This window comes from Macrobrachium rosenbergii, chromosome 14 (genome assembly GCF_040412425.1).
Source record: "Macrobrachium rosenbergii isolate ZJJX-2024 chromosome 14, ASM4041242v1, whole genome shotgun sequence".
Lineage (NCBI taxonomy): Eukaryota > Metazoa > Arthropoda > Malacostraca > Decapoda > Palaemonidae > Macrobrachium > Macrobrachium rosenbergii.
In genome coordinates this window covers 45424092-45434770 of record NC_089754.1, presented here as the reverse complement: position 1 = coordinate 45434770, position 10679 = coordinate 45424092, and the positions used below count along the sequence as shown (strand labels likewise).

Below are 10679 nucleotides of genomic sequence, written 5' to 3'. Positions count from 1 at the left end.
GGTTGGTCGTGCATCCCTAAGCCATTTTTCAACTCAAGGACTGCGAGGTTTATAGTCACACGCACGCACACACACACACACTCACACACACACACATTCTCACACACACACACACACACATATATATTTATATAAATATATATAAACATAGAACTTTTATCGTGGAATAAAGTGGTAAATAAAATATAAAACAGAGTACATGACCACGAGAACAGTGAAATAACAGAAAATAACAACTATTTTAGTTTATTCAAAGTCATTGCATTTGACCTGATTTTTCAGAGGAGGAACGGCTGTCTTGGATTAACCCAGGTAATGGATTGACCTTAGGAAGGCTGAAGGCATCGTTAAGAATTGCCTAAAATAGTCTGCGTAGTTTAATCTCTCCATAATTATTTCAACCATAAAAATCTGAGGTTTTGAATTATCTGCAAGGAACTTTTGACTCTTGATTTTATTTTGCTGCTGTTTATAAGTACAATTATATTTCTTGAAAGCCACTAACTGTAATTTTCCTGATTTCTTGTTAAAATTTATTTTCAGTGATTGAATTGTAATTAGCCCTGTAAACATTATACAGTATATATACATATATGCACACACATATATATTATATACCTGTATATGTATATGTATATATATGTGTGTGTGTATAGAGAGAGAGAGAGAGAGAGAGAGAGAGAGAGAGAGAGAGAGAGAGAGAGAGAGAGAGAGAGAGGCTAACGAGGCCAGAAGTCATAAGTCGTCCTACCATTATATTTCCTTTTTCCAGAATGGAACTGAAAACGGTCGCAACAGACAGCAGGAACGCTAATGTGAAGAACTCCAACGTCAGCAGTACAATGGTAAGAAAACTAACCTTTTTCATAATTTAATGAGTTTTTGCTTATAGTTAAAATCCGCTGTTCCATGCACGCGTGAATGAAGCAGTCAGTGTTATTAGAACATGTCAAGAACTCAAGGACTACTACAGATCTGTGCAATGATGTTCTGATCATCTAACCAGAGGGTTTCTGTAAATGAAGAACCACTGCAAGCTGCATTAAGAATAATGCTGTCAAACCAGTACTTCAAAGCTTTGAAAATTCAAGAGTCACCGCAAGTTTATTGAGGTAATGCTCTCAAGCTCTCACTGGAACACTTTGAAAATCAAAGAGCCACAGCGGATTTCATGTAGCAGTGCCGCAAAATACTTCTCAGAACTGCTCAGCAACAGAAGAAACATTACAAATTCACGACGAGTAGTGTTCCTCGCTTGTTACAACTGAAGCCTCTAGTACTACAACAGAGAGGTTGGTGGGAAGACAACTCCTTTCAGTAAAGGCATCCAACGAATAGCATCGACTCTTCCCCTCTGCAACGGGCCGATAGGAATTCTCTGTCGAGTTTTTCCTGACACGGGTGTTCCCTTCGCCATTCTGGTACGTTTTTTGACGTCGTCCCCTTTTTTCCCATACCTCTTCGCTATTTTACATTTCTACTTTTTCTATACTTTCGTCTTGGTTAGTCTCTCGAAAATGAAACAGGGCATAACATAAGCACGTATATTTGCATTGTGAAACTGTTATTCACTTGTAATTGGTAGTATATATATATAATTAGGAGACTGTATATATATATATATATATATATATATATATATATATATATATATATATATATATATACATACATACATACATACATACATACATAACAAACATACTTACATATATATACATATATAAAATAAGTCGATTAACGTTCAGGTTCCTTTCATTCTGATCAGTGATACAAAATCAAGTTGAGTCTGTATCCTCAACATTCTCGATTTCTTGAATAACGTATCAGATGCACGCTTCGCTATGTAGATAGTATTCAGCGATTCATAAGCTAGCAATTTGCTAACCTCGATGTATCACACACGCACTCTCTCTCTCTCTCTCTCTCTCTCTCTCTCTCTCTCTCTGTCTTTCTGTAGTGCTTTATTGTAATACATCACTCCGCGAACGGTAAAGAACTTGATTATCTACATCACACCGCAGACAGAACTTTTCTCTCTCTCTCTCTCTCTCTCTCTCTCTCTCTCTCTCTCTCTCTCTCTCTCTCTCTCGTATATCTTGTAGCACAACACACCGCAAACCGTAGAGAACCCAGGGTCCTTGCTACAACAATGGACGAAATGATAAATCTTTAGACCAACTGCCCCAAGAAGTCTTCCCATTTTCTGTTTGTTTAAAAAAAAAAAAAAAGGCGCCACTTACAGCTCTTTCAAGGTCAATGATGAAAGACTGTTAACCTTCTCCCGCCTTTTATCAGCGATTTCGTAAGATAAGATTAAAAAAAGAAAAAAAAACTACCAAGAGAGAGAGAGAGAGAGAGAGAGAGAGAGAGAGAGAGAGAGAGAGAGATTAAGAAAATTAGGAAGTTGCTCTAGTTGGGGTTCGCGGCCTTCGAGATAGCTCCTCCTTTGCCACGATAATGAATGTGATGCATAATGAAATAATTTTTTTGTCAAGGATGATTTTTGTATGTCTACTCTCACACTCTCATTCATATATATATATATATATATATATATATATATATATATATATATATATATATATATATATATATATATGTGTGTATATATGTGTTTGTATATATATTATGCTGAAATGATGATATAGATAGGCATTCATTGTGTATTTTTTTGAAACAATATTATGCTGAAATTTACAGATAGCATTCATTGTAATATTTATCTAGAAACAATTACATATTTTACATTATATATATATATATATGTATATACATATATATATATATATATATATATATATATATATATATATATATATATATATATATATATATATATATATATATATATATATATATATAGAGAGAGAGAGAGAGAGAGAGAGAGAGAGAGAGAGAGAGAGAGAGAGAGAGAGAAATCTGCACACACTAAGGCATAAAATTATCAACGGAAGTAAGAAATTTGATAATGATTTCTATTTTATCTTGACGTGAGACCCCGAAAATAACTAACGTCACGATGAGGGAAAAATTTTGGATTTGCTCAAAATCTGTAGAGTTAAAATATCGCGAGTGACGAAACACGCAAAGTGAAAACTAGGTTAGTTCTCCGTTGAGCAACTAGACTATTAATGAAACCCGTGCTGGTGCAAGTCCATCATAACCATTAACAACAGATTGTAATACTCAGCTCTCGATCCTCCCAAGCGAGTCTCGTATGGTTAGTTGCAAGTTGCCAAGCGTTGGGTTTTGGGATGAGGTTGCTAGACCCATTCCCATTGAGACACAATTCAACAGTGCAGTGGCTTTTGGTTTTCATTTGTGGATACTCATTCAGATACTGGCCAGATTCAGTGTTAATCAGGTTTAATACCGAAAGGCTATTTGTAGTGAAGATATTAATGTTTGGCATCCATTGGTGGCCACACATGCTTGTACTGACCTGACCTAACGGCACTCAACTTCACCGAGCATGCCACCGAGATAAACTTGAAGAATAATAATATTATAACTGATTAAGAACATGTTTAACTTAGATTAGCTCCCAAACTGTTTTTAATCTATAAAATGCTTACGCCACAGGGTGTTATGGTATTGACTTCTTAGAAGAGAAGATTTCAAAGAGGAAAAGCTATTTTGACTAACGTGGTACTATATTTTGGAGTAAGCCAGGGAAAGAAACAGGATTTCCAAACAGGAAAAGACTATTTTGACAGAAATGAAATACAGGATGTAGCCATTTTCAGAAGTGAGTCATGAGAGAGAGCCAGGATTTCAGAGAGGAAGAACAACAACAAGAAGAAATCCCATTTCGACCAAGGTGGAGGAAAGGCGTGGTTCTTCGCAAGCCTAACTTTTCTCTCTCCCCTTGCGTTCCTGACGTCACTACGCTCGTGACGTCACGCGTCTTGCTCAACGCCAAGTTTCAGTTTGTCGGCTGAACCTGCGATACCATTCCTATCTCGGTGGTAACAAGGCTGGTACTAGGGCGTAGAGGTGGTTCGTTTCATAACAGGAGTAATATGGACAAAGTCTTGCAGAGGAATGAAGCTAAAGGATGAATGGGGTGACTACTGTTATTTTGGTTTATCTCAGGAGCCACCCCCTATTGAAGGAGGCGGTTTACTTGTGAGACTGAAAATGCGGATGCTCTAAAGAGCACCAGAACATATCACTAAAGTCTAGCCAGCACAAGTACTTCTGATATTCATTGACTTTGTAGGTACTCCAGAGAAATAGGAGAACGAAGGAATATTCTGAGGATTTAACGTACACACGCGCACATATATATGTGTGTGTATGTGTTGGGATGTGTATATATAAATTATGTGTTTAATATATATCAATATCCACCGGCTATATAATATTCTATTATTATTATTATTCACATGAAACAAGCCAAAAAAGCTCGTTATCTTTCCAGGGAAGCCTCCACAGACCAAATGGGCCAAGAGCGCATTCTTGTGGCGATGCCATCAGGGCCTGATGCCCTTCTTAAAGGCTTTGTCATGTGGCCATCTCTCGACGTCCTAGCCATTATTACTGCCTTCCTTTATTGACGTTTTTCTTTATTCCTCCTTACCTTCATTTTTCTTCCTTTCCTTCCTAATGAGTCCTCGTTATATCTGCGCTGTTTCAACATACGTTTTGCATCATTAGGTCTAGTTACTACTTGGATGAATAAGATGACCAACAAGGAAATGTAGACGATGTTGGTATATGGTCTACCTTTGCCTTCAGTGAAGAAATACCCCATGGGTATTCCTGCCAGCCTTATCCTAGCAGTCACTGCTTGGAAACTTGCAACAGTCCTCAGGAGGTTGGTGCATGTGAAAAGTCACTACGAGGCTTTAGAATCCACGCACGAGTGAGCGCGTTGTTAAGTTCATTATCTCTGTTGAACTACGAAGTCATGATAGGCCTACCCGTTCATTCGCTCTGTTTACGTTCGTATTTCGTTTTACTTTATCCATGACTGGATATAACGATCCATCGACTCGTTAGAATGTTTCGTTCTCTCGGAACTGTTGACCCCCAAGGCTCTGTATGTCAAGGGGAAAGTTCAAGTGAAACAGTAATTGGGTTTGCGTGTTCGAGAGTTTTTGAGGTTGACCCAGTCGATCGGATTTCCGTTGTTTTTCTTCTATATATTCCTGATCCTTTGTCACTCATTGTGAATTATAAAACATTTACCGAAGACTTTATTGTGGATCTTAGTCATTTGGTTACATTTGTTTAATTTTAGGAGTTTCTGCTTGACAAAATTAAAGAGGCAGGAACTTCCATCTCTTGACTCAACCTGCTTACGTAATTTAAGTTATTTTTTCTTATTCCTCGCAATTTAGCGTTCAGTTCCCCCACTGTAGAAAACGATTGACATTTCTCTTATCTTAGTTTTCACCTGCAACCTTTTCTGTTGTAGTAAGGCAGTATGAAAACTTGCTGGTTCCTTCAGTAATCGGCAAGTTTTCCTTCAGTAAGTTATGTTCCTCCATAATAAAAGAAAGGAAAAATAAAGGTAAGGAAACTGTTTATTTCCTGCAGTTGCAGAGCTTTGGAACTCGCATCCCTCTACCGTTAAGAGCCAGTTTTTAGTTTTCTGTAAAAGAAAACTATTCAGATGGCTCTGTCTGTCCGTCCGCACTTTTTCTGTCCGCCCTCAGATGCTAAAAACTACTGAGGCTAGAGGGCTGCAAATTGGTATGTTGATCATCAACCCTCCAATCATTAAACATACCGAACTGCAGCCCTCTAGCTTCTGTAGTTTATATTTTATTTAAGGTTAAAGTTAGCCAACAACACAGGCCTCCACCGGGCCGTGGCTGAAAGTTTCAAGGGCCGCGGTTGAGAGTTTCATGGGCCGCGGCTGAGACTTTCATATAGCATTATACGTTGTAAAGAAAACTCGATTGCGCCGAAGAAACTTTGGCGTATTATTTACTTGTTTCCGTTCACTTTCTGTTTCTCGTTCTTGTTCGGGCCTGGGCTAGGCTTTTCCATTGGAAAAAGGGCGAATAAAAGAAGATAACTTCATACACCGGAATCTCAAATTCTCCATCAATGCATCGGTAGGAATTCCAGCCAAAAGTTAAAAGTCTAGTAGGAAGGAGATACCCTCATGAAAAAAATCCTAATTAGGCTCCTTGAGAAGAAGACTAATCGTCTCCCGAGAGTCCTTGGGCGAGATGGAATCTCCTTCGCGTCAGATGAGGCGCGATTCCAATGGTTCGAGTGTTTAGAGTGATTTATTTCTGCGGTTTATTTATTCTTACTTAGTTTTTTTTTTTTTGGGGGGGGGCCGTGGTTGTGGTTGAGGGGAAAAGGGGGGAGGGGGTGGTAATTTATTTCCGACGCTTGGGTCTGCCAAGTTGATTTTTTCTATTTCGTCCGCGGGAATATTTACAGCTCTCTCTCTCCCTTGAAGCTATTGTCGGTTTGTCTAGAATTGGCTGTATGTGTTTTCTATATTTTACCTTTTATTTGTTAACCATTGTCTCTCATTTACTTTTCTTGCCTTTGTTTTTTTCTTGGGATATCTTTATTTGTTCTCGTTCCTCTTGGTCTCTCTAGAATTAACTTCCATCTGCTATTCCTGTTTTTTTTTTTCCCTCCTTGAACTGTTTTCACTTGTCCTTCTTTTCTTGGTCTGTCTAGAATTCTTTTTACTCGTCTTTCTCTTACTAGAAATGTCCCTATTTTATCTCTTTCCATTGCAGGTTGCCTCTCTGCATTCCCATGAAATTTTCGATAATTGGTACGCTGCAATTCATTCGTTCCCGTTCATTTTTATGCACGTATTCACTGTCGTGACATTTATTGTAGTTAAACATTGGTCCTCTTATCGCGTTATACATTTGAGATGTGAGAAAGTCCTATGTAATTTTCCATTATTGGTCATATATATATATATATATATATATATATATATATATATATATATATATATATATATATATATATATATATATATATATATATATGTATATGGATATATAAATATATATATGGATATATAAATGTTTATAGATATATATATATACTCTGTATGTTCATATATATATATATATATATATATATATATATATATGTATATATATATACATTATATATACATATATATATATATATATATATATATATATATATATATATATATATATATATATATATATATATATATATTTATAGTTTAGAAAAAATCCCAAACAAAATGAAATAGGCTTTACCGCCTCACGACACATGTTCAGTAATTTTCTCCCTCCCCCTTTTTTTTCCTTATTGCAAAACGTATTGCAGAAACGACCTTTTTTAAAGCCGCGTTGCGAGGCATCGCGCAAGAAGTCGCTCCTATTCTGCCTCTCTGTTTTTGACTCTCTCTAAGGTTCTTCGGCACGAGGCCTCTTGTTTTGATCAGCTTGCTGTATTACATTAGATTGTTTCGAAAATGAGGGGGTTTTATATTAATTATTTTGGTTTTTTCGAATGTGACATATAATTTTAATGCACATTATTATTATAAACCTATGTTATAATTTGCTGTCGTTTCTCCTAAAAAATGTTACATCTTAGTATGTTAGGTTATATTTTATACATGTATATATATATGTATATACTGTATGTACATATGCATATTTATATATATATATATATATATATATATATATATATATATATATATATATATATATATATATATATATATATATATATATATATATATTATAGCTTGTGGGTTGCGTCGCTGTATGTGCAAATATTGAAGATCAAAGATATGAATGAATAAAACAATCAAAATTAAGAAAGGAAAATCTACCGTGTAGCTTCATACCCTATTAATATTTAGACTCAAAACTTCACATTAATATAATTTTTGTTTTTTAAATTACGGACAAATATTATATGTACTATATTTTACATTGTACCTCACTGTAAGGTCTCCTTTCATTTTAACTTATTCATGGAGAATACTTCCCTTTGCAATGTCTCCTTCAGATTTTCTATCCAGCACTTTTCTTCACATTTCTTTGCCTCCATCTCTCTAACACTTTCTAGGTCTTCATCTTCCCCTCTCTCCAAACCCTTACGAATTATAGATTCTTTTCACCAACCTATGTTAATCCCTTTTCCACGTGACGAAACTATCTGATCCATCCTTTCACCTACGCCAACATTCTCACCATTTCTGTGTATCTGCGCATTTCTCTCTTTCAGTTCTTAAGCCACGTAAGCCTCATATACTAAGTAAACTATTCATCTCAGTAGCTTCAATTTCTTTTTCAACCGCCCGCGTTCAACATCCACACTTCATTTCTATAAAGAGAAGTTGGCTCAATAATCCTTTCATACAGTTCCACCTTGGCACCCATAGGCACTCCAAACACTCCAACTCTCCACCCAATCTTTTGTACTCACCGTGCCAACATCCGTCATATCAGCCCTCAAATATTGATGCGAATCAACGGCTTCCTTTCTTCCACCATCCATATTGATATTGAATACTACTCCATCTTCCAGGTTTTCATTTACCCTCGTAACCTTACTCTTGACCACATTTTATCTCAACTTTTAGTTTTCTGCAAAAGAAAACTATTGAGATGGCTTTGTTTGTCCGTCCGCACTTTTTCTTTCCACCCTCAAATCTTAAAAACTACTAAGGCCAGAGGGCTGCAAATTGGTATGTTGATCATCCACCCTCCAGTCATCAAACATACCAAATTGCAGCCCTCTGGCCTCAGTAGTTTTAATTTATTTAAGGTAGAAGTTAGCTATGATCGTGCGTCTGGCAACGGTAAAGGACATGCCACCACCGGGCCGTGGCTGAAAGTTTTATGGGCCGCTCCTCATACAGCATTATACGCTGTACAGAAAACTCGATTGCGCCGAAGTTTCTTCGGCGCATTATTTACTTGTTTCCTCTGGCAAATGCCTCGATATTCGTGCACTAGTTTCTGCAGCTTTTTCTCACACTCCAAGAAAGATCCACTTTCTTATCCCACAGCTTTGCACATGCGTATCATTTTCTTCCTCAGACTTCTCACTTCAGTCGATCCATGAAGCTATTAAACTAACAGTCAGTTATTATTTATATATATATATATATATATATATATATATATATATATATATATATATATATATATATATATATAGATAGATATATATTATATATATATATATGTCACATATATAGATAGATGTGTATATTTGTGCAGATAGAGATAGATATATAAGTGAGTGATAGAGAGATAGAGTTATCACTCGTATATCCTTTCTCTATATCAACTCTGTCATCAGAAGACGGTGTCTGTCTTATCTTTATGTAATGATTATGTAGTGATATGAATGCTGCAACCGAAGGTATGATTCTTCATAAAAGCTTTTCGAGAAACACACGACGTGTATATCGACTTCAGTATATTTTTTAACTTCAAAGAGAGAGAGAGAGAGAGAGAGAGAGAGAGAGAGAGAGAGAGAGAGAGAGAGAGAGAGAGAGAGCTCTTCAAATCTCATGCATCTTCGAGGTCGGTACTAATGAGAACGTGATGAAAGACACCGATTTTGATTTTGAATTTACCTTTTTTTTGTATAAAATTCTTACCATTATAAACACCTGGTCTGCGATGCGTTGTCTAATCAAGGGAGATTTAATAACTTTTCTTGCTGTCTAACTTGACTACCAAGCTCTTGAATTTTCCTCTCGCTTTCGTTTTCCCACAGTACTATCTTCCTTTCGAGAGGGGGATCTGTTGTTGAGACCCAACTTGCAGAAAAACACAGGACGTGCTATACCATCGAAGGCTGAATGCACTAACCAAGGTCTTCTTAATCTTCTTCTTCTTCTTTCACGTCTCTGACGTATTCCAAGAAATTTGGTATGAATACATGTTCAGACGCACGAATCCACCCCGCCCCTACCACTCTCTCTCTCTCTCTCTCTCTCTCTCTCTCTCTCTCTCTCTCTCTCTCTCTCTCACACACCCATACGTCTTTACACTTTTCATATGTTCCTTTGGACAAATGTTGAGATTTTTCGTTCAATTGAAAATTGGATGATTACACACTTGTGAGAAAAAAACATTGATACAGTGCTGATACTCATGCATGAGAGAGAGAGAGAGAGAGAGAGAGAGAGAGAGAGAGAGAGAGAGATGATCTAGATTTGATAGAGAAACTATAGTTTGACCTTGGTTAAAGATGAAAATTGTTTATGAGAGAGAGAGAGAGAGAGAGAGAGAGAGAGAGAGAGAGAGAGAGAGAGAGAGAGGAATTATTTCTATAACTGGCTTGTGTAGGAGGCCTCACGGACCACATAACAATACGCGGTGGCATTTTTAAATTTAGCGTGAGAGAGAGAGAGAGAGAGAGAGAGAGAGAGAGAGAGAGAGAGAATCATGCGCTTCTCTTGAGTTACGTGTCTCGGAAAACAGCCAGTGAGACATTCTCTGTACTTTGGCCGATAACTTCGTTAAAGCTTGTTTTAAAAAAAGTAGACGAACGTAACTTGACCTAATGACAGGTCATTCAAACGACCGCGACTCATTCGCCCTGTGAGAAGAACAAGACAAGTCATTAATAACAGAGCGCGTCAGAAAATTACGACTGAGTGTGCAATCGCGTATAGTATAGTAAGTAAGCCTAGCAATCCGTGCCCAGAGCGTGGATGTCTTCCTTTGATG

At 36.9% G+C, this 10679-nt stretch overlaps 1 protein-coding gene across 2 annotated transcripts in view; it reads left to right on the top strand.

Moving 5' to 3' along the window:
- The window catches only part of LOC136846070 (serine/threonine-protein kinase NIM1-like), an 88963-nt gene that overhangs the window by 9738 nt on the left and 68546 nt on the right, over positions 1-10679 (top strand). For both annotated transcript variants that reach the window (XM_067116755.1, XM_067116753.1), the window contains exon 2: positions 773-845. The gene's annotated coding sequence lies outside the window, so the exon portion shown is untranslated. The remainder of the gene's footprint in view (positions 1-772; positions 846-10679) is intronic.